Here is a 25,485-nt window from a genome sequence, read left to right as displayed (position 1 = left end):
AAACGTAATTGAATCGTGATAATACGTTTGCAAAGACTATTTATGGTGTGTAAATTTATGTAAGCATAAGTATAAAGAGCTTCTTTCACTTAGAGCTACGGAAAACGGATGTTTTATTATATTTAATTAATATGAGCGTCTGTTAAATAACTAAGTATATAGTACCGCAAGTAAAATACATTAGTTCTATTGTTATATAATATGATCGTATTTATATAACAGGCCTTTCAATCTCCATAACCTTTGCTTGTATGAGAAGGCTTTAACTAAGAGCCTCGATGATCAAACGGTCATGACCTATATTGGCTTGTAAATATATTGGTTCTCATTAATGAGATATTTTTGATAAGTGTGAGGTTTAATAAACACTCCTGTTTCGCTCACCGAACTGTTACCTACAATGTAAATTATGTATGTCGGCTATAATACTACAAGACAAATTGCCTCCCATTAACTAAATATGAATGAAGTTGCTATACTATTTCTTGCAACTTCTCAGATGTTCTGCTAGTTTTGAAGCTTAAGTATTATGAGCTTCATTGACGGGTGATCTTTTTACAACCAAAGATAGTTTTGTGTCTTTCATTGGCGATTGTCACTGAGCAATGTAGTTACATTAAATATTTTGAGTAAATATTTCCTGGAACACGTCGACCTTAATCTTATATAAACCTTACGCTACTTAAAACTATAATCTGTTTATCCAGCTTCGCAGCCAATTGATACTACTCGACAATAGGAAAATAGGATCTATGGATTCAGCATTATTATTTTTTCAATGAGTTTAGTAAATCGCCGATGATTTGTATAGGCAACAACAAAGGTAGTATTTATTACGCCTTAATTTTCTGCAAAGGACTATTTACCAATTAAAGAACGAAATAAATAAAGAAATACGAGTATATCGATTTGAATTTGTATAGTCTTTTGCAAGACATAGCTGAACAAAAGATAAGAAGAGTCTCGCAATATGTCGCTATGGCAACCGAAAATATCTATTATTGGAGTATAGGTTCTAGCCGCAATGAAATAGTTGAACTTAAAGGCCTTTTATGCCGGTTGAATGAAAAAAGAAATGAAATCTCAATAATAATAGTTCTTCTATTAGAAGTGATATGTTGAAATAATACATTTTAAATGTTTAAGATAGGACTAAAATATAATAAATATTTATACTTGGGTTTAGTGAGATTATATGAAAGGCACCAATTATTGCAAAGCAGAAACAGAATGAGACTAAATGGATTTTTTTAAGTGAAATGGTTTCGAAATATTTGTATTTATCTCTTCGAATTTTGATCATACATCGTTCGCATTATTTAATGCTTGGTACCAGATATTTATGACCGTGTCCTTAGATCACAAACAGAACGATAATAGTGTATATGTCCAATGGAACCTAACAATGAGACAAAACTATAGTGTCATTATTTTAACAAGCTATGTAGAGGAATATTCTCTATACTATAGCTATATAATCAGAACATTGATAGAGTATCACTCGCATAAAGGTGACTTTGAAATGCAGTTAAAATGTATCGGGTTGTTTTTGTAATTAAAATGGAATTAAAATGTACATGGTTGTTATTATTTTAAGGAAAGCATGTAAAACCTTTCAAAATAGCGTTTGTAAACAGTGTATATATTGCATGTACTTTTATTTATTTTCAATTTCTAACCAAATAATATTTTCCGAATAGTATTATTTAATGAAGGAAATCTAAAGATTCTTCTTTGAATGCAATATTTCTCTGAAATAAAGCAGGTAACTTGCAATTGCCTCATGGTCAGTTTTTGAAATAGATAATGGGTTTAAAAACCTTTGCAACGGTTAAAAAAGCTTGCCGAAAAATATATTGACAAGTGCTCGTTTTGACTAGTAAAAAGAAAACGAAGCCATGAAGGGACCCTAAAACAGGATACATTTACTCGAAAACATACATCTTCCAAGGGCAATCACCTGTTTGAAATTTGGCTCCATTTTATTTTTTTTCTTAAACAATTGTCAACTGTTGGTATACGATATAAGTGAAAGTCACTTATTTAATGATCTAATCTAAGCATTTCAATAAGGGAAACTGTTTGTAGCCATGTGCTCCACATTTCAAACACTGCATTTATTTCTTACATTTTGACTCAATAACTCATGTTTCGCAGAAGACGGGAAAGTTAATTTCACTCTTGGCTCATTAGCTAAACAATGGTTCGAATGTATCCTGGATATGCTTTGACATACTATTAGCATCAAAAAGAGCATTATCTACTTTATATTAGCATTTCCGTCTGCTTGCTGACAACATGTCGACTTCTTTATTAAGCTGCATATTAAGAGATATGTAATTCATATACGATGGAGTCATAATTTCCTGGCAATAAATACAAGGACGTCGTAGAATTAATATGCAATAAACGAGACACTGCACGGAATCTGTAGACATGCGAAAATGAATATCTCAGACAACGTTAAAAACAGTGTTTACTTCATAGTGATTTTGACAAAATTATATATCAATAGGAAAATGTAAGTTTTTAAATTACTATGCATTATTGTTTGTTTATGATCAAATCCTCCACTACATGCTATTTCTTTTTAATTCAATCAATTCCTTGACATTGGACCAGTAATGTTGACAACATTTATACCAAACCCGATCTAGTAGATTGAAAGTGAAAAGATGATTTATTCCAAATGAAAATGAGACAAAGCATATACTTGTATACTGTCGGAAAAAAACCCTAAAGCAACACATATCTTTTTGCTTTTGATTTCCTAGCATTATAAAATTTTAAAATAGGCCTGATGTTTTCCAAAGTCTATTGCTTTTGGGGGAAATCATATATCTATATATGTGCAGATTTTAGATGAAACGACATGGAGAATACGAGTAACCAATGCGTTATTAACAGAACAAATGTATACCTATTTAGTAAGGACCCTTTGTCGAATACACATTCATTCTAAAACATGTATGCATGTCTGCCATTGTTACATTTTCAGTCAGAGGCGTCAATGGCAATTTTGTCGCACTAAAACAGTGCTTTCAAATATCAGCTCAGTATAAATGTTAGATCAAATATGAATGTGGCTTAAAAACCCGAAGTCTTTTGGTGGTATCACACACGTCATAAGTCGTTCTGGACTTTATCAAAAATAGCATGTATTGTAAAGCCTATAACTGCAGTTTTTACCGGTATTCCAAGACTTAACTTTAAGGTAAGTGTGAATCGTCTTGCTAGCTTTTAATGTAGAGTACGTGATTAGTTTATACCAACCTGGAATGTACTGTAAATTTATAAACAGTGCCCTTTTATTTTTTTAGTGCAGATCAAAGATAATTGCTTAAGGAAATATAGGGTATCTTAAAGGTTATCTGCACGAGTTATAGATTAAAACAGACAGATATACAGTTATTTCGAGAGTCGATATGAAATGAAAATGAAGTTCTAGATGAGAATCATATTATGTTGTGTTGTACACTCTATACTATACTATGATATATCTAGTATCTAAGTATTATATTCTAGCGTTTTATGAATATTTCGAAACTTTCTCATTATCCATCTCCACCAAAACACTGTTGAATGAAGCTAGATATATCAAAGCATCACGGATATTTATATGTTGCCCACCAGGAAACTTGTTATTTACATATATTTACATTATTTTAATCGTCATGACGATGCTGGTAATGGACCTAACAATGTATATGCCTTTTTTGATAATAAACTTTGATTTGGAAATGGGTATTTCAAAGACTGTGCATTTACTGAAAACGGCGCATTAATTTCATTGATATATGTTTTATGTACGTGCCCCACTGCAATAACATTTAACATTCACGGATAAAGACTGCCAAACTATCATTATCTACAATCAATTAAATAAATCTAGAACAGAGCCATACCATAGGTGGTATATGTAGTACCAGATGGATATGATTACCAAATATAATTATATATACATGATATATGCAAAATCAAAATCTGATACTACCACCTATGATACAATTACCATACACACATGAGCTGACATTGTTGTTAAAGAAGAGTTTTGCTCCTACTGGTGAAACCCACTATACAATGGGTTAAAAGTTAAATAGAGGACATGGTATGCGGCCTACAAAATGAAGGAACACGGTATGTTAGGAAATTGATATCAACCTTATCTCTTAATACTAATTTAAAATACTAAAGCATATAAGCAATTCATCGAATACCTATATATAAACTTAAATTTAAATTTACCATTAAGTTAAATGATACAGGGGCGTGCCCAGGATTTGATATTCGAAGGGGCGTAACTAAGGGGCGTAACCTTTTAACTTAATTAAGCCTCTCCCTCAGAACCCAATTAATTTGGTTTAAAGTGTTGACAAGGGGTTTTAGAGTATTCATCCGAAGAAAATGTTAACGAGTTCTAGTCCGAAATGGTGCATTTTGAGCGAATTTCTTTACTCTTGCTGTCCTATTTTGAAAAAAAGAGTAAACTTTAAGGGGGGCGGGGGTCGCCGGGTGCGCCCTTCATACTGTATCCGCTTGTGTGATAAACTCCCACTCGGTGAACATATAATTCAAATGAACTCCAAAGACAAACTACTGTTTTTTTAAAGGCAAAAATCAACAACGTTCAAAAATACCTTTAATAAATAGTTTTTAAAAAACAAAATTTATTTATGTAATACTACTATGGTTCAGTTTTATATCGGCTGAATAATCGCATTGTACCCACTTTCAATTTATAAATAACAAAGAAGATTATTCTATCATCATGCTTCTTTATTTAATTTAGGACCAATTCATTTTATTTTATTGTTTATTTAAATATTTTTAATCATGTTAACCTAGCAGTAAATAATATTCATTATTTGCCTAATTTATAAAATTCCCAGTGGTCATACAAGCAGACAAAGGAACTTTTTCAAAAGAAAACTGAAAAAAACATATTTGGTTTAATATCTTAATTATACAGAAAACAAAATAAACCAATATAGTAGTAGATCCCTAGGAGGACTACTACTGATGCCAATTTTGGCACGGGCAAAGGTTTTGTTTCAGATCTTATTCCATCGGGGAATCAGACGATGTCCTTAATTAGTGAGTTGCGTGTTCCGCAACAATTTGCATTTACATTCATACTTTGGACTGATCTTTTGGTTAGCACATGTTGATTTATTCACTTTATTGTCATTCAAAGGTTTACATGAGAGTCGATCAAATTAACGAATTATCATGTGCATTCTTAATCATTATCCGTATGATATTTTCATATAATAATGGAGAAAGCATTGTATCAATTGTGTTACTGTACAGTTAAGGTAGCATTTACACGTCTACCTGTGTGACGGCAAGGCCATAATGACATGCACACAGATTTTTACGGAACAACATACTTACTGATGCCAGTAACCGCAACACACAAGGTCATAATACAAACATTTCACAATTAAAACAGTACACACAACTCAACAAAACGGTAAAAACAACTTCCAAAACAGTACACACGACACACAAAGGCAAGCAAATACAACCAAACTACGGAAAAGACAAAGGCAACAATGTGTTTTATCACTATCGGGGAAGCAGCTTTGTTATTATGTTGTTCATATAAAGCATACGTTAACAGTTGATCTAGAATTATAAATTCCCTCTATGACCTTGGCATTAAGACAGGAAAGTCAGTATCACCATTGACATTTTCATGTGAAACAAACAGGAATGCATGGAATGCATATTGAACATCAAATAGAAATACAGATATTGACATATTCCACCAGGTGCATTTCAAAAACTTATTCATAACAATTCTGATCATGAAACAGAATACAACTAAAATAACTTGAAAAAAGCAAGTTTACTTTATTTATAAGTAGATTTGATAAAAATAGAAACGTTTGGAGAAACAAATATAACTGCCTTGGAAAACAGTTCATATCCGTTAAAGAAGCATCGAGATGGTTCTCATGGTCATCTCTTCCCATGGGTGTGTTCATGGTCCCGACGGCTTCGAGGTAACAAAATTCCGCTGGATTTGATAAATGTCCGTAAATAAATAAGAATCGAAACTTGTGATTCGCACAATATATAAAATGGCTTTGGCAAAATGAGCATCTGTTATATGGTATCCATATACAGAAATAGATGGTTTGAATGTAAGACATGTTCACCAAATCGGTTTTAATCGAAAGAAACGATATGACCACCATTTTTATTTTATGCAAACAGATATCCTGCATTGCTAATATTAATCAATATACACTTTCCAAAGTCGGATAGCCATGTCCATGGCTCCGATGGACCAGATCGTAAATTGTGTAAGAGACTGAAGTCTTATGTCGGGCTGATGGTTGATCCATAGTGCCAACATTCTTCAACACTCCGGGAAGGGGCTGTACTTCGACTGACCACGGACGAAGGAACCAAGGCTTTTATGGCGTAAATTTTAAATTTGGATATTTATCTAATTTTTATTTTTATTAATTTCGGGGAGGGGTATATCTTAAGCACGAGGTGTTAAAGTTGATATCCAGTCATCTGCAAAGACATTCACGTTTGCTTCACCAACCCAAGAACAATTCGTATCATGCAACTAAGGTGTTTCGAAGATGCTCTTATCTAGTATTTTTGTCAATGAAACATCAATCTAGGTAACTGCATTGATATTGGTAAATATGTTGGTAGAATATAGCGACCAGAACGCGGAGCATATTAATTCCAGAAAAATATCAAACGTTGGGTATCAGCTGGTATTTTGTCAATGAAACACCAGTCTTGGTAAATGCATTGATCTTTGGAACTGTTAATACTTACAAGGCGAACAGTCCGCGGAACAAATTACTTCTGAAAATGAAAAATAAAACGCTTTAGTGCCTCGAAGAGGAGTCTGTATTGTATCTACATTACTACAGGGCCAGTTGTGTCCCAAGAATACAATCGCACGTTCAGTGAAAGGCGGACGTTTCCACTTCTTTTTTTATATGGAGTTACGGCAGTCTCGCTCTTAGACCTGGATGCAGGGTAGTTATAATGCAGACAGTCATATTTTGTTAGTATGGCCTACTTCAATATATTTCATAGCATCTGTGACCTTTCAGAAAGACCCATGATGTTTTTAACAACGAAAATGACTGTTTTGTTCTGTTTCATTATTAGAGAGTATGTTAAATTACTAAGGTTTATAGTGTTGCAGGGCAAAACAATTAGTTCCTTTGTTATAAAATATGATTGTTTTGATATAACAGGCCGTTAAATATCCATAACTTTCGCTTGTATAAGAAGGCCTTAATTAAGGGCCTCGATGAACTAACGATCATGACCTATATTGGCTTGTAGATATATTGACTCTGACTGCGCAGATAAGTTTGAGGTTAAATAAACATTCCTGTTTTGCTGACCGAACCGTTACAAACAATGTTAATTATGTATGTCTGCTAAAATACTACTAGACGAATTGCTTCCCATTAACTAAATAGGAGTGCTGTACTATTTCCTGCAACGTCTCATATGTTCTGCTTATTTAGAAGCAAAAGTATTATGAGCTTCATTGACGGCTGATCTATACTGCTAAAGACAGTTTGTAAGTGAGTGTCTTTTACTGGTGATTGTCAATGCGCGAGGTTATAGCATACAATATATTACGTAAACATTTCTGGAACACCTCATCCTTTATCCAATATTAATCCAACGCTTCTTAAAGCCATGATTTGTTTGTCTAGTTTCATAGTCAATTGTCACAACTCGACCAACCCATGCATGCATGAAAGACAACGTAAAATGCATTTAATATTCTTTAGACATACATTTGTGCAGACCAACATAATCATCAGCAATAAAATTGTTCGTTTTGTTTCCATAAGAAAACAATCTATAAAAGCATCATTATAAATTGTTCAATGAATTTAGAAAATCACCGATGATTTGTATAGAAATTAAAGCTCAGAATTTTATTACACATTTATGTTCCGAAAATGACTATTTAAGGAATGAATTGCGGGATTGATGTCATTATCGGGGTATGAACGCAATTGGGCTGGTCAAAGTGTTGAGTCCGAAGCACCAAAAATACCAATATCGACTTTATATTAGCATTTCCGTCTGCTTGCTGACAAGTTGTCGAATTGTTAATTAAGCTATATATAAAGAGGTATGTAATTCTTATACGATGGAGTCATAATTTCCTGGCACTAAACACAAGGACGGCCTAGAATTTAAATGGATAGCACGAAACACTCCAGACGAAATCTGCAGACAAGCGGAAATGGATAACGCTAAGACAACGCTAAAAACAGTATTTAGTTCATGCATGGTAATTTTGTCAAAGCTTTCTATAAAATTGAATAAAAGTTTTAAAATTGCAATGCATTATTGTTTGTTTATGAGCAAATCAACCACTGCATGCTAGAAATGTTAAATTCAATCAAGTCCTTGACATTGGACTAGTAATGTTGACAACCTTTATACCAAAACTGATCTAATAGTTTGAAAATGAAAAGATGATTTATTTCAAATAAAAATGAGACAGACTCATACTTGTATACTCCCAGCAAAAACCCAAAGCAACAAGTATGATTTTGCTATTGATTTCCAAGCACTATCTAAGATAAAGTTAGGCATGAAGTTTTTCAAAGCATGATGCTTTTGAAAAAAAGTCACATGTACTATATATGTGCAGATTTCAGATGTAACGAAATGGTGAATACGAGAAAGCAATGTGTTATAAACTTAAGAAATGTATACCTATTTATTAAGGACAAATCGTCTTATGTAACATACTGTATGCATGTCTAGCATTGTGACAATTTTTAGTCAAAATCGTCAATGGCAATTTGGTCGCAAAAATACAGTATGTTTGAATATCAGCTTAGTATTAATGTCAGATATGAATAATGCTAAAAAACTCGAAGACTTTCGGTGATATCACACACATCATGGTTCATTCTGGATTATACAGCCAGACAAGGGAAATATCTTAAAACAAAATCTGTACATGTATATTATAATTTGCAAGATAAAACAAATGAACGTATACATTTGGTTCAATATCTGAATTATACAGAAAACAACATAAACCAAAATAGTAGATCCGGTTTCTAGTGTTTCGAAAAGTATGAATGTAAATGCAAAGGTTTCGCTTCAGATCTTATTCCATCGGGGAATCAAACAATGTCCTATGGTAGCGGCTTGCGAGTTCCGTAATACTTTGACTTTTCATTCATACTTTGTGTCAACGACTACTAAGTTTTTGGTTAGCAGTTGTTAATTTGTTCACATAAAAATATATGTTTTTCATTGGTTTACAAGAGAGTCTAAATAATTTTGAAATATCAATTAAATTCTAAACCGTTATCCTTTTGTATTCACCTCATAAAACATAGTTTAATAGTTTATGCTTATAACGATCAAGAAATCATTTTATATATTGCGTTACTGCAACAATATAGGTATCATTCCTATGTCTAGTTTTGAGGCGACAGAGCCACTATGCCTCGAAAAAACAAGACTATTAGGGAGCAGCACTCGTACTGATACTAGTAATCACCACAAACATGATCTTAATTCAAAGATGACACAAAAATAGCAAATACAGTACAAACAACTCAACAAAACAGTGCAAACAACTAATAACACTGTACAGACAACTAACAGAATTACGCAAATACAACAAACCTACATAAAACACTAATACAAGAATGTGTAATATAACTATCAGGGTTGCAGCCTTTGTCAAGTAAACGATAGAGAAAACCTAGAATAATAAATGCTGCCCCCAATGATGTTGGCAATACGACAGGAAAGCAGAACGTATTATTAATGAAATTAGAAAAATACACGATAACGATACATAGTTAAATGCGCCATTTAGTTAAATGTGACGCCGTCATTTCGCCATTGACATGTTTATGTGAAGAAATCAAGAAATCAGCAATGCATCAAGAACGCATAATAGAAATAAAGATAATGAAACACTCCACACTAGATTTCAAAAACCCATTAACAACTATCCTGATCATGGAACAGAAAAAAAGTATTTAATACTTCATAGCCTGCAAGTTGGTGCTTGCGTCAATGGGGCGAATATGTTTAACATTACACGTATGGATACATGTGTGTGCACATGTAAGGTTAAAACCACCATGCAGTAAGTTCTAACTTAGTTTTCACTTGGCGGTTATCATAACAACTACCGATGGCAATAAATTGATAGCTGTGCAACGTGTGTTGTCTTTTTGGGCGTTATGTGTTTATTTTTGTTGTTTGTTTATCCTTGATCATTGTGCCTTAACAGGATCTTGGTGAAATTATTTACACTTCACAATTATTCACCATTACAATGACAAATGTCCATAACGCTTGCAAATTGGATAGCAAATTCCATGGCCCCGCAGGGATTATTTTAGAGACAGGAGTCTGGCGATAAAAATATAATGCATTTTTTTCTTCAAACAATTTTAATTAAAAAAAAACATTTTCAATTTATTGATATACAAAGTTTTAACATAACCAAAGGATTTACTGGGGTATAAATAAATTTTGCATCGCTTTAAGTGCAGTATTTTACAAAACCCTGTGAGGTTCTATATTTCGATTGACCACAGGCAATGCAACCTTGCGAAAGAACTGACGCAAGGTTACCGAAATTGGAGGGTACAAAATGGTGAGGGTATAAAATTAATGTAAATCGACATAAAAGAGAGTCCAGTAATAAAAACAAGTGAACATGAGATACAACTGATATAACTGTGAGTGAGCAATAATTAAAGAACATTAAAATGAAAATCTCGGGGGGGGGGGAAGCAAGTTAACTAACTGTTATTAACAAAAAGAATTAATAGAAATAGAATCGTTTGATGAAAATATATAACTGCCTGGGACAACAGTTATATCCGTTAAAAGGAAGCATAGAGATGAGTCACTTGGTCGATATACGTTATCTCGAAATATTTATCATGGTCCCGCCGACTTCGAGGTAACGAATTCCGTTGTAGTTGATAAATGACTATATTTGAATGAGTCTTAAAACTTGTAGATTGCGGAATAATTTTGACCAATGACATTGGCAAAATGAGCATTTTGTATCTTGTGTACACATAGATGGTTTGAATAAAACACGTATTCATTTCATTTTTACGTATTAATTAACACTTCAATGTTAACAAAAGGTGCCAAAATGCAATGCAGAGTACACAAATAAGTACTTTATAGAAATAAAGCTACATTCATAATACACGATCAGATATGCATTGGTTGTCCAGGTAGCAGAAAGCAGAGCACCAAATCGATAATCGATATAAATGATATGATCACCTTTTTTTGCAGACAGATATCTACCAGTGCCAATATAAAGGACTATACAATTTACAAAGTCTGATAGTCAGGTCCAACGCCCCAAAAGGAACAGCTCGTAAATTTTGTAAAGAGGATGAAGTCTAACAGGCTGATGGTAAATTCATAGTGCCAACATTCTTCAACACTCCGAGGAGGGGCTGTACTTGATTGACCACGGACGAAGGAACCAACCAAACATTTATAGCTAAAATAATAAAGACTGAAGTAGGTTAATAAGATTGTAAAATGTTATTCCAATGACAAAGGTCAACAGGCTAATACACATAATTTGTATTTGGTGTCAACATATATATTGTTTCAAAATAGTACAGATTCCTTTAATAATTACACATGCATAAACGTAGCGGCAGGAAGGAAGTGCAAACTGAATGCATTTTTGGAAATACTGCTTTAATGACAATACATGATTGTATATGCACTTACAAAGCTACGAAAAGCATAACTATTGTAGTTGAAAGGTAAGGGCCACCAAGCGTTGTTGTTTTTATACAAACGTATACGCGTCAGTGCCAACTTAAGGTCTTCCAATCTACTAAGACGGACATCCAGTTTCAGGACTATAAGGGGGTCAGTATAGATAAGAGTCTTACAGGCTGGTGGTCAATAAAAATTATGAAGTACACCATTCTTTAAGCAAGCAATTCAAAGTCACCCATAATAAATTTATTATATATTATAGTTTATAGCACAAATGGTTGCGTTGGGTAGAGGGTTTATAAAATTATAAAATTACAATTTGAAGAGTATTTCTGCAATAATGAAAAAGACACGTGAAAGAGCGAAAAACAAAAGCTTTGCATCGGATGTCCACATGAATACCGATTCCTTTAGCAGTGTGTTTTACTTATCAAATGAGCAAACGACAATGCATGGTAGAATGCAGGCTATATGAATGCATATATATATGAAGAACAGAACAAACAATGCAAACACATATCCGCTAATGCCAAGATATGGTTAATACAATTTTCAAAGTTGGACAGTAAAATATGTGACCCTAAAGGGTTCAGCTCGCATATTATGGCTATGTTGTTGTTGGATTAATATAAGTATTTAGTAAGCTCCCTTTAGATTAAGTTGTAAGTGGATTGAAAATTGCGGAGAATCTATATACATATTTAATGTAAACACTTAAGGTTATAACGAACTGCTAATATTCGGATATAACCAACAATAATCTTCTTCTTCCGAAAATATGTTTGGAGCATCATCGCATATGAGACCGTACAATGGCGTCATGCGGTGGGCAGCGTGCAAATAAAAATATCCGAAAACTGATAAATTCCATGACTTCTTATCAGCTGTATTATGAGGACAAAGAAGGGGGTTGACGATAGAGGGAATCGCACAACCGAGTAAAAACATCGTCAGGGACCGCTTCCCAATTATTTGGTTAGTCTTAGTATGATATGCTGCGTTTGCTTGTAATAAAACAGCAACAGCTCTTTTAAAAATAATAAAAAAACATAAATACCATGAATATCCTTTGACAGCACGTCGGTTTATTTGTCAAATTGCTAGCAATTGTGCCTATTGTCACGCCAACTGGCAAGTGATACCGACCTCATAAAAATTGTGGTTATCATTGGTATTGCAATGTCATACTCACTTCATCCTCCACCCGAATATTCTGTCACGGCATGATTATCAATGACCTCATTTTCCTCTCCATGTGGCGCACGAATTCAACATCATGAACGTCAATAAACATATGTCACTGGTTAATAGGCTTTTAAATCAATTATCCGTAGTTTTACTGCCTTGTTGTGTCGTATATCATTTTTAACATTTCCATGGTATCACATGTACACGTTTACTTCCCTTAGTTATAATGACGCCCTTTCCAACATTTTCACATGGTTACCCTCCTTACTAACATTGACGCAATTTGAAATCATCACATTGTTTTAGGCGTTCGATTTTTTTATCTCCATTCGCAACAACTTAACACGCCACCTTCTTAAATACCAATGACACTATTTTTAATACTTTACAACGCTAACTTGCCGTAATTACAATGATGTCTTTTCCACAATTTTCACACGATTACCTTAAGTCACAATGAGAACATAGTTGCCATATTTTGATATGATGAGAAAGCATCAATTTCAAAGAATCTACCTATTATATCTATGATTTTTGAGAAGAAGTTACCGAAAAGTGAAACAATGGGTCAACTTATTTGCCCGTACAAATGCTTCCAAATTATCAAATAATTTGGATAGTTTTTGATTCCATATAAATGTTTAATAATTTACTCTATACAACAACACACACTTAAATCTTCAATGCAAGTTTGAACGTGGTTAGGAGGTCGTTCTGGAAGGGAGTTAGCTAAATTGAAAAGGCCTATCTAATAACATAAGACATGATTGACCATAGGTTGTTGATACCCATTTTATAAAAGTCGGCATATACGCTCACCTCGAAAAACTGGTTTCTTCTGTGTTTTCCGAAATTATAATAAAAAAACACTTTCATTGAAATAACTTTATTTAATGCGACCAAGGGATAAAAGTTATTTAATGAATTATTAAATGATAAAAACATCATGCTTTGTATTCTGTTCTGAGCATGATCATTAAAATTAAAACAATAAATGCAGTAGACTGAGAATTTAACCAGCATCAATACAAATATGTTTATATAAGTGATTCTAACAAACAACACAAATATGAATATCAACTTGTATCAATAATGATATCACATTGAATGCTATAGTTTCTCTTAAATATATAAAATTGTTTAAAGTTTCTCTCAAAACTACACGCACACTATACATCATCAATAAATATGTCATGCAATTGTAAGTTGTCATATTCATAAAGTCTAAAAACTATGCTTTGTAACAATATCCCTCATAAAAAAAAAAAATAATAACAGCTATACTTTTGTAAGCAGTTAACAGCTTGTGCTTTTTATAATAATCACCATAAAAAGTACTCTGAAGTTCAACAAGCTACTGCTTTTGTATCAATATCTATCGGAAAAGTTTTCCTGCGTTAAACAACCTAAGCTTTTGTATCAATAACCAACAGAAATAAGTTTTCTCAAGTTTAACAAGCTATGCTTTTTTATGAATAACCAACACAACAAAGTTCTCTAAAGTCTAACAAGCTATGCTTTTGTATCAATATCTATCAGAAAAAGTTTTCATGAGTTTAACAAGCTATGCTTTTGTATCAATATCTATCAGAAAAAGTTTTCCTGAGTTAAACAACCTAATCAGTATATATCAGGAAATATTTTCCTGAGTTTAACAACATAAGCTTTGGTATGAATAACAAACAGAAAGCAGTTCTTTCAAGTTTAACAAGCTATGCCTTTGTTTTGTATGAATAACCAGCAGAAACAATTTCCCTCAAGTCTAACAGGCAATGCTATAAAAAAAAAGGTTTTTTAAGACAAACAAGTAATGTTTTTGTATCAATACCCTTAATTAAAACTTTGATTTCGAGTCTAACAGCTATGCTTTTGTATTCAGTTAACCAGCTTTGCTTTTGTTTCAATACTCACCAAAGAAGTACTCTCAAGTTTAACAAGCTATGCTTTTATATCAATATCTATCAGAATAAAAGTTATCTGCAGTTAACAAGCTATGCTTAAGTATCAATACCCAATAAAAAACAGTTATCTTGAGTAAAAAAATAGAAAAGTTTTGTTTAATTTAACCAGCTATGCTTAAGTATCAATACCCAATAGAAAAAAGTTCAAACAATTATGTTTTTGTATGAATACCCATCAGAAAAAGGTTCTCTCAAACAATTTTCTGTGTCAATACCCAACTTTTTTTATCTCAAGTTGAAAAAGTTATGCTTTTGTGTCAATACCCAACATATTTCTTTTATCTCAAGTTTAACGAGCAAATACCCAACAGAAACATATGCTGTAGAGTTAACAAACTATGGGTTTTTTATCAATACTCAACAGAAAATGCTTATCTTTAGTTTAACAAAATAGATTTGTGTATCATTATTCGACAGAAAAAAAACATCATATATTTCGAAGCAGCTAAGCTTTTGTTTCAATACCCATCAAAAAAACGTTCTCAACTTTACCAACCTAACAAAAAAACAATCCTGCTTTTGAGCTTTGGCGCAACTTGTGATTGTTTGAAGAGCTCCAACAGTAGAAAAAAGATAATGACTTAACATTGGAACACAGTATGTGTTTTTTATGCCCCAAAGTGGGTACCGTTAATAAATATAGATATACAATAACAGAAATATACTCAGATAGTAATAGCGTTTTTTTAAAATAAAAAGGTCCAACTTCAACTTTTTTTATGTTTATGAAGATTTTTGGTGGGGCCATCTAAAAGTGGTATCCAGGAACTTGACATTCCTATGCTATGAAAAGACAACGTTACTCTTTGAAAAATAGACTAGCTAAATCTTTTATAACTTCCTTTGGAGGAACAGGAATCTCAGTCGGGTCAAAGCTACAATTCTTCATATCCATGGCAATCTCAAATAGTTAGTCATAACACTAACACCTGAAAACAAGAGAATGTAAATGAATTCATACTTATGAATATTATACGAGTCGAAGAGTATCGCTGGAAGCGATGGATGCTCCCCAAGATCCCATTTTCGTGGGAAAGGCAAAAATTGTACTACAAGTTGCTGGTAGAAGGTAAAAGGCTCTAGTATTATTATACACAAGGTGAAAAATCAAAACAACCAAAGATATCGGCAGGTTTGATAATTAAATTTAAAGTAAGTTTCAAGCAATCAAATAAAAAGCAGTAATTGAAATTCACAAATATCAGAAAAAGAGGACGTTTGCATGATAGCATGAATATAGATCTTCAAACAATTTATAATGCCATTGCGATCTGTATATGTCACAAATCTCATTTTACATTTATATTATGGTATTATCATTTAATACAATTTGCTTGAACTAGTTTAAACATTGATTTAAAATCAATCATTAGGTAGTATTGTATCGACACGATACGGTAACACTTGACCAATTTTCACTGCTCTGACCATTTTTACGTCATCATAATTTGTACATGTTTTGGGTGTGTAATTCTCTAGTTAGTTGGGAACAGGTTTTTGACCAAGACAGACGTGTAACATTCTCTGGGTGGACGGACGGAACTGCCACGTCTGCAGTTATGCAGCCGAAAAGCTGTTGGGAAATGAATGTGCATTAATACTAAGTATTATTAACACCTGATACCAGGGTAAGTGCCATTACATTATAATTGTTTTATAGACATTCTTGCATTACAATTTAGGTTTGTAAATACATGTAAATATTGTCTCTTGTACATGTACTTTGCAATTGTCAGGTTTTTATATTGCAAGTAAGCGTTGTAAGCATTATTTGCTCATATAATTATCTAGAGAGCTATTTTCATTCGTGTTAAACTATAATTGTTTAGATTCTCACAGTTTTGCCTCGACGGGGAATGAACCGACATTTTATTGTTTTGCTTTGCATGATTGTTGAGAGTAAAAGTGTATAATCATGCTTGTTAAATATAATTCAGGTAAGCAATGATATAGTAAATAGTATGACTTATGTCGTAATTTTGAATGTCAGGTTATACGTAAACAGCAGAACATCGTTTGCTATGGTTGCCACGTTACGGTTACATTGACGTTTTGGGGCTCATGACGTCATAGGACGTTTTCAACGTAGTTGGGCTTCCGGACGCTAACAGGGCGGGATGTCAGTGGACCTCGTGTTTGTACCGGTAACGCAGGCTGGTGCTGAGGACGGATACGCCTAGGTGGGCGTTGATATATCCTATCGTGGACGTCGAGAGTCGGGACGTGTATTGGATTGGCCTCTGAGTGACGTCAGTGTTGACGTATAAGTGACGCCTGTATTTCCTGTGGTCGGCGTCTGTGTGACGTCGATGCGTCTATGTGGTGTCTGTGTGACGCCGTTGTCGACATCCGGGTGACGTCTGTGTGACGTTTACGTTAGCGGGAGATTGAGATAGTGGAGTGGTAGACTGGTAACAGCGTAACAGTGTGGCAGTAGTGACATTCAACCATAGTACATAAGATGATCTCTATTTATTGTAATTTATGTAAATAATATATTTGTTAAAACTTGTATTGTCATTTGTCAATTTCTTCATAACAATTGGGACTGCCCCTCTCTATGCCATTCCTGACCTTTGACAGTATATTTTCCAAGTTTCATTTAAATCTCTTTAGAACATTCCAAGATATGGCCCGAGTGAGCATTCATTATGGAAAAATATCAGGTTAATAGGAGATAAGTAAATAAATATGCAGGGTAGGATTATTATTCTTGAATACTGCACTTCCTCTTAATGCCATTATTCTATCTATAATTTAAGTTTCATTCCAATCTCTTTGGAACTTTCACTTAAATCCCTTAGATACTTTCAGAAAATCCAATCATCGAAAAATATCCGGTAAAGGGGAGATAATTAATAAATGAACGTGATAAAAGAATGGTATTTTTTGCACTGCACTTCCTCTTATTGCTATTTATCTGTAGACCGAGTTTGTTTTTTTTTCAATCCGTTTAGTATTTTCCAAGATATGGCCCGGACAAGCTCCTATTATGAAAAAAGGGTTAAGGAGAGATAACTTAATAAATATGCAAGATAGATGTATGGTTGTTGTGCATTATAGCCATTTATCTATATACCAAGTTTTATTTTAATCCCATCTGGCATCAGTAGTTTTTCTCCTTACAAGGGTTTGAAAGATAGATGAAAAGACAGAAGGACAAACGGACGAACACAGCGGCGACTAAATGCACCTCTATTCTGGAAACGTAATAACAACAGCAATGCAATAAGATTGCCATTTAATAATTACATTTTTAGCTTAAACCAAGCTTGAGCCTAAGCGTAGCTAAGCTGTTTATGATAGTGAATTTTGAGTCCATTTTTGTGATTTATTTTTACTTTTGTTGGATTGTGAATGAGTGAATGAGGGGGGCGGGGGGGGTGCAATTTTCGGCCCCATTTTTGTCGGTAAAAAACGCTGAAGCCTTACATGGTCTTAGCTTTCTCCCAAGTGGGTCCCCAAACATAGACGCCGTGTCGTCGCGCTAAGATTGCACAAGATTCTGGGTAATCCTCCATGGCGATGGCCATACGCTTCTTCAGATCTCATTTCTGCAGAGTATTCTCAATAATCGGTACAACAAGCTCTTCGTCGAACTGGTAATGCTCAGCTGAAGAAAGTAAGGAAGCGTTTTGTTATAACTGACACCACTCTAATCCACCCTGATATAAATATTCATTTATTGTATCCAATGGGGAGATTTAATAGTCACGTGATAAACCTCAGGCTGAATAAACAAATGAATGTAGACTTGGTTTCAATATTTTCTTATGTGAAACAAAAGTAGTAATCAGCGAGGGCAGTCAAAATCTGATTTAGCTCCATGTCAATTGTGTTAAACGGCACAATCTATCTGAGTTTAAAAGAGAATCTTCATAATTGACATATATCAACAAAAGTCCTAAATTGGTAAAAAGCTTAGTTAACCAGATATAATGAAAGTTTCCCCCTTTAATTTGGAGCATATTTGGTACAGTATTTGTTTGGCATCAAAAATACTGAAACAATAAATTTAACTTTAATATTCCAATCATAGAAAAAGAAAGGAATCTCATTATATCATACCGAGCATATAATTACCCTTTAGAATCTATCTCCCTCGCAGTGATTTTAGGGAAAATGGTTTTTATCCGCAATTATACATTTTTTATGAAAGTATCATTAGTAACACTGTTTTCATCGTAAACTAGACACCAGATGGTACAAGTGCAAGAAAAAATGTCAAAAACATACATAAAAATAAAATGCATTGAATCTTACTTAATATGTATCACATCGATTATCCCTCATGTATCTTTCGCAGTTTTTGCGTATTTTTCCAATTTGAAATTTACAAGGTTGTCTTGCATGTAAATCCCAATTAATAGCGTCGGTATATGTATCTGCACGAATAGCGGGACTTTAACATGCTAAATATGCATACTAGTAACTGGGAAAGCATTTTGCTCTATTTTTTAAAGGTAATTTATGGTGAGACCGCGACAAAATATTCTTTTTATCATGTAAAATGATTTGTTATCTGACTCATACTAGTTTTTATTGACAATTCTAGGCTTGTTCTGTGGAAATAATGCATTTGCCGATTTTAGGACCATCTGCTGTCTAGCCCCTTACAATAATAAAATAATAAATTTCAAATGTAAGAATATTTTTACTTTTTTAAAGACATCATATGATTTTGATCAGTATAATGTGATTTGGCAGTGATTTCTGTACAGCAAAGGGAAGCAACTGCTTCGTGGAGTTTTCCTTTTATGCACATAACCCTCCATGGCAATTACAGTGTGCGTATACCACGTGATAAATTGCATCATAAATGCTATGTCGGAAGGCAATATTTTGATTTGAAAAATAACTTTAATTAAAGATAACTTCACTATTTCTTCACCATTTTAAATGAAACATTAGCGCAGTCTACGCCGCTTACGGAGCCTCCTTTCGGTCTTTTACCAGAGTTTGATTGAGAAACCTTTTCACAATACGGCCGTCGGACGGAGCACTGTCAAAACATTATTTTGGAAACAGGTTTGCCGCAGTGTTTGATGAAACTAATGATCTTATCAAATTTCGGTAAAAAAAAACAAATACGGGGCTCTTTAAGCGGCATAGACTGCACTTTGTTTTATTTAAAATTGAAGAAAAGTTAACATTGATTTAGGTCTTCATTTCAAGCAAACTGTTGTCTTCTGATGTAGCATATAAGACGTAATTTATCCCGTGGTATATACACACACTGAATTATACGCTCACATTTGTTTCTCTTTTTGATTCCTTTGATCATTTCCTGATGAGTGATACGGAATTCCGTGCCAGGGAAGAGAAGCGTAGTCATCACTGCTTGCTTGGAGTGAGTGTGTATTACTGCCCCTGCATCTAGAACAGTGATCGAAATTATATTGGGAACGCGGATAGCGACATATGATAAGATACGGGGTTAGTAAGTGGCCCGATGTGGGAGCAAAGCTAGAACCCTCGTATGATCTCCTGCGCCCTGTTTATCCCATATAGGGTCAACTACTAACCACATGTATATATCAGGTTGACAACCTGAAGATACGGGGTAAGTAAGTGACCCGATATAGGAGCAAATCCAGAATCCTCATATGGTTTGTTGCGCCTTGTTTTTTCCCATATAGGGTCACCTACTAACCCCTAATGTATATCAGGTTGACAACCTGTTTACATTGATCAAGACAATTATAGTATCTGGAAAATGTTGCATTTATTCATCGGAAACGGACAACAGACGTCCTTTTGGTACGATTTAAAATTAGTGACCAAATATTGAAAAACATGGGGTCACCGGGGTTACCACGTGGCCAGTCCTGAACCAATATGGCGTTACGTCATGTCGGAGGTGTAATTTATCATACCCCCAATAACAAAAATCCTGCGAGAAAAAACAAGAGTTGAGGTTACCCATGGAATGTCCCGTTGTGAGCCCGGAAGCCCAGCAATAGCATAATGTTCGCTAGGCTTACTTGAAATCTGAGTTTTGTTCCAATTTCTGAAGCCCAGTATTAGGGTTGGAGTCCAGCTTGTAAATTCAAAAACCTAATTTTGATGAATGCTAGGACAGATGTTATTACTATAGTTATGGTAAGGGACACAATCTTTTTCAGCTACCAGAAAATTTAAGCCTTTCAGTTATGAGAACTGATTGAGACTCAATCATTTTTTTTTAATTTAAAGCAGTATCACAGTTCAAGTATGGTGTAGCATGTATTGTAAGCCTAGAAAATGCATGGCCAAGTTTGCGAAAACACTGTTAACATATCACTTTTTTAAAACACCATGCAACTATTTTGTGATTGTTTTCAATTCAACCAGACAATGGGAATAAACAAATTCATAACAAATGACATTACAGCAAGTATACATTTTTTTTAAATATATAATTAGTGTTTTAGATCTGGTCTTGTTAAGGTCTAAATGTTTGTTTTTCAATGAAATACATTGATTTTTATTCTATCACAGAAATGGTGTCTAACTTATACTGGAAAGATATTATACATTTTGATGAATAAAGGACACTTTTGCTAGGGAATATGTACAAATGTAGGCTTTGTAGCCTTTAAAGGGCAGTAAATTGCACCGGGAAAATTCAGTAGTCCTTCTCTCTTTTGAGATAAGATAGTTATTATGTATAATGTTATTGGAGTTGACTCTCAAAATAGTTTAATTTTGTTGGTACAGACTCTCAAAATAGTTTAATGTTATTGGCGCAGACTCTGAAAATAGTTAAATGTTATCGGTGCAGACTCTCAAAATAGTTTAATGTTATTGGCGCAGACACTTAAAATAGTTATGTTATTGGTACAGACTCTCAAAATAGTTTAATGTTATTGGCACAGACACTAAAAATAGTTATGTTATTGGTACAGACTCTCAAAATAGTTTAATGTTATTGGCACAGACACTAAAAATAGTTATGTTATTGGTACAGACTCTCAAAATAGTTTAATGTTATTGGCACAGACACTAAAAATAGTTATGTTATTGGTACAGACTCTCAAAATAGTTTAATGTTATTGGCACAGACACTAAAAATAGTTATGTTATTGGTACAGACTCTTAAATAGTTAAATTTTATCGGTACAGACTCTTAAAATAGTTTAATGTTATTGGGGCAGACTCTTAAAATAGTTATGTTATTGGTACAGACTCTTGAAATAGTTTAATGTTATTGGGGCAGACTCTTGAAATAGTTTAATGTTATTGGGGCAGACTCTTGAAATAGTAATGTTATTAACGCAGATTCACAAAATAGTTTAGTGTAATATGTTGTGCAGGATTCGGTAGAAAAGGAGGACAATTCAAATCAAGGGGGAAAGAAGCACAAGTTTACACGTATTTGGTACTCATGAAATAACCTACCCATGTCTAATTGAAATTCCTCCTCCAGTACCCGTCACCCAGCCATGCTGGTAAAACAGCCGACCTAGGTCCGGAATCAGATGCCGAGGTAGGTCCTGAAATAACATTGGCATTATAACAATAACATAAAGATTTAACACCATTATCATCTAACACTATATTCTATAACAGTGTTACTTGAAGTACCCGCAGTCTTCATCAGGTTCGGAAACAAGTGTCAAGAGTGGTCTTAAAATCTACCAAAAATTAATGTACCTGCATTCTTTAAGTTTAAAGTGTTATTTCCACCAAGGCAAATAATATGCATGTGCTATCATCAAACAGTGAAACCTGCATATATTGGCAATATAAAATGAAACAGTGAACATAATTATGAAGCACATATATATGACATTTAAACATCACCAATGGTTTGTGTGTATGTGCGTGTGTAAGTAAAATAACATATCTAAATTACTATAATTATCAACAGTCACAAGTATTATTAATGTAAACGGAGACTTTAAATGAGTTATGGGGTATGAGTTTTTCAAAATAATGACAATTTAGATCTAAATCTTACAATTCATAATCTCAACCGAATATGAGTTTCAACTAGTGCTCCATACATAAGATGATCTATGTCAAGTTATTAATTATATGTTTTGAATATGTTGTCATTTCAACTCATCATGTTAATTATATAATATGTTTAAACAAAACTAGTCAATTGAGAACCTGAAATCACTAAAATGCGAATTTATTTGTTTCAGAGAAAAATTGCAATGCCTAATTACAAGCCCCTAAAAAGCCTTTACCTCAGATTTACATCCATTTTCAAGTTAGGTAAGTTATCCATCGCCAAGGTCAGTCTGCAGTAATTTGCATAACATCTGGGACCAATACTTAGATTACAGATAACTCTTCGGGAATGTACACTAACAGCAAAATTATACTGACACTGCAGAAAACTAACATTTAGATGGGAAACTAGGTAATGCACTAGTTAAACATTGACATGCGTTCTTCGTACAGTGTATTGTGCAAATGAGAAGGTTTATACTATTATAAATGTATAATTTGAAAAATATTTCTGCAATAAAGAAAAGAAGCATGAACGAACGATAAACAAAAGCTTTGCATGGGGTGTCCACATGAACTCCGATTCCCTTAGCAGTGTGTTTTACTCATCGAATGAAAAAACTAAAATACATAGAATGCAGGTTGTATGAATACATGTGAATAGTGTTGGTTCTTTTCTTCAAGCTTAGATATACAAGCTAGACTAAGCTATTTATGGTATGCGGTTAACAGTTCTGTTCTTGTTTATTAGTATATCATATATTGCTACATTCTGTAAAATACTAAAACACAAGAACAGAACTATTAACCATATATTAACATAAATAGCTTAGCCTAGTTTACCTCGAAGAAAAGAAGCAACAGTAAAATCACATATCCGCTAATGCCAAGATATGGTTCATACAATATAACAATAGTGGACAGGGAGGTATGTGGCCCCAAAGGGGTCAGCTCGTGTTTTATATGTTTTGTTTTTGTTTGGTTAATATCATTATTTAGTAAGCTCCCTGTAGGTTAAGTTGTAAGTGGATTAAAAATTGCGGAGTATCTTTATGCATTTAAAATATAAACATGTACATTTAATTATAAAGAACTGCGAATATTCGGATATAACGAACAATATTCTTCTTCCGAAAATATGTTTGGCCCACTCTGGAGCATCATCGTATATGAGACCTTACAATGGCGTCATGCAGCGTGCAGCGTGCAAATATTATATCTGAAAACTGATAAAATCCATGACTTCATACCTACGGTATTATGACGACAAACAAGGGGTTGACGTTAGAGGGATTCGCACAACTGAGTAAAAAAACATCGTCAGGGACCGCTTTCAATTTATTTGGTTTATCTTAGAATGGTATTCTGCGTTTGGTTGAAATAAAACAGCAATAGCTCTGATAAAGATAATAAAACAAGAGGCCCAAAAGGGCCTATGCTCTACTGGCATGGCGTTTGTGGTCATATCAAACCAGAGCATGTATGTATGGGTAAAAGGCAACATACATATAGTTTATGTTTTGTGTTTGGGTTACCTGAAAACGTAGCACGTTCAACATCTGAGCCCAGAAAGTATTGTAAGCAGATTAGTTGCATGAACTATTTTAATATGTGCCAAGTAAAAGACATCTGACTAAAAAAAATGCTTTCAAAACTGTACTCATAGTAAAATTTTCTGTAGTTTTAAAAGTTAAAAAAAGTTGGTCAAAAGGTCAAAGTCAAGGGCATCCTAGGACAACATTGATCAATTTGAACAAACATTCACAATCAATTGTGCTGAGATGGATGCAAGAACACACAAAAAGATTTTCAAACCTTTCCAGATTTATGTTTACCAAACCTGTGAACCCTGGGTGTGGACAGTAATGACACCAGGTGCATAACTTAAACATTCACAATCAATTTTGTTAAGATGAATGCGCAAACTACAGACTACAAACAACAGCAAATTGTCTCTCAAAATCCTAGACTTGCAAATTGTCTCCCTTAACTCTAGACTTGAATTAACATATACATGTAAACTTGGCTAAAAATAGAATTCGCTCATGCAGACCTGGCTAAAAATAAACAGCATTTCTTTAAAACTTTCATGGCCGATAATCTAGGCATTCATGGGCGAATCTTGCTGGTTTTCGAAAGGAACCAAGCTCTAATGGATATCTAGATACTGTACAAGTTTCATCGAGATATAATCAAAACTGAAGACTGTATCGTGTTCACAACCAATTGTTTACACAATAGCATTTTTTATACTATCAAGGGCCATAATCTAGGCATGCATGGGCGGATCTGGCTGTTTTTCGAAAGGAACCGAGCTCTAATGGATATCTAGATACTGTACAAGTTTCATCGAGATACAATCAAAACTGAAGACTGTATCGTGTTCACAAGCAATTGTTTACAGACGCACGACCGCACGGATGCACATACTACGTACACATTACCATCGCATAAGCTCTTCTGGCCTTTGGCCAGTAGAGCTAAAAACATACATACCATGACGATAAGTTGATAGCCGTGACGTCGCTTAATTGGTCGCTTGGTCGCTGACATCGCGACCAAACTTCGTCATTCCGACGTCGAACATACGACGTGTGCCTTACTTGGTAGTGATTGCGCTTGTTAACATGCCAAC

At 33.9% G+C, this 25,485-nt stretch overlaps 1 pseudogene; it reads right to left on the bottom strand.

The window, feature by feature from the left end:
- Positions 1-15,708: 15,708 nt before the first annotated feature.
- On the bottom strand, positions 15,709-23,117 carry LOC128230759 (methylthioribulose-1-phosphate dehydratase-like; annotated as a pseudogene).
- Between the last annotated feature and the right edge of the window lie 2,368 nt (positions 23,118-25,485).

Source organism: Mya arenaria, chromosome 4 (genome assembly GCF_026914265.1).
Source record: "Mya arenaria isolate MELC-2E11 chromosome 4, ASM2691426v1".
Lineage (NCBI taxonomy): Eukaryota > Metazoa > Mollusca > Bivalvia > Myida > Myidae > Mya > Mya arenaria.
This window is presented reverse-complemented; position numbering and strand designations above follow the sequence as displayed.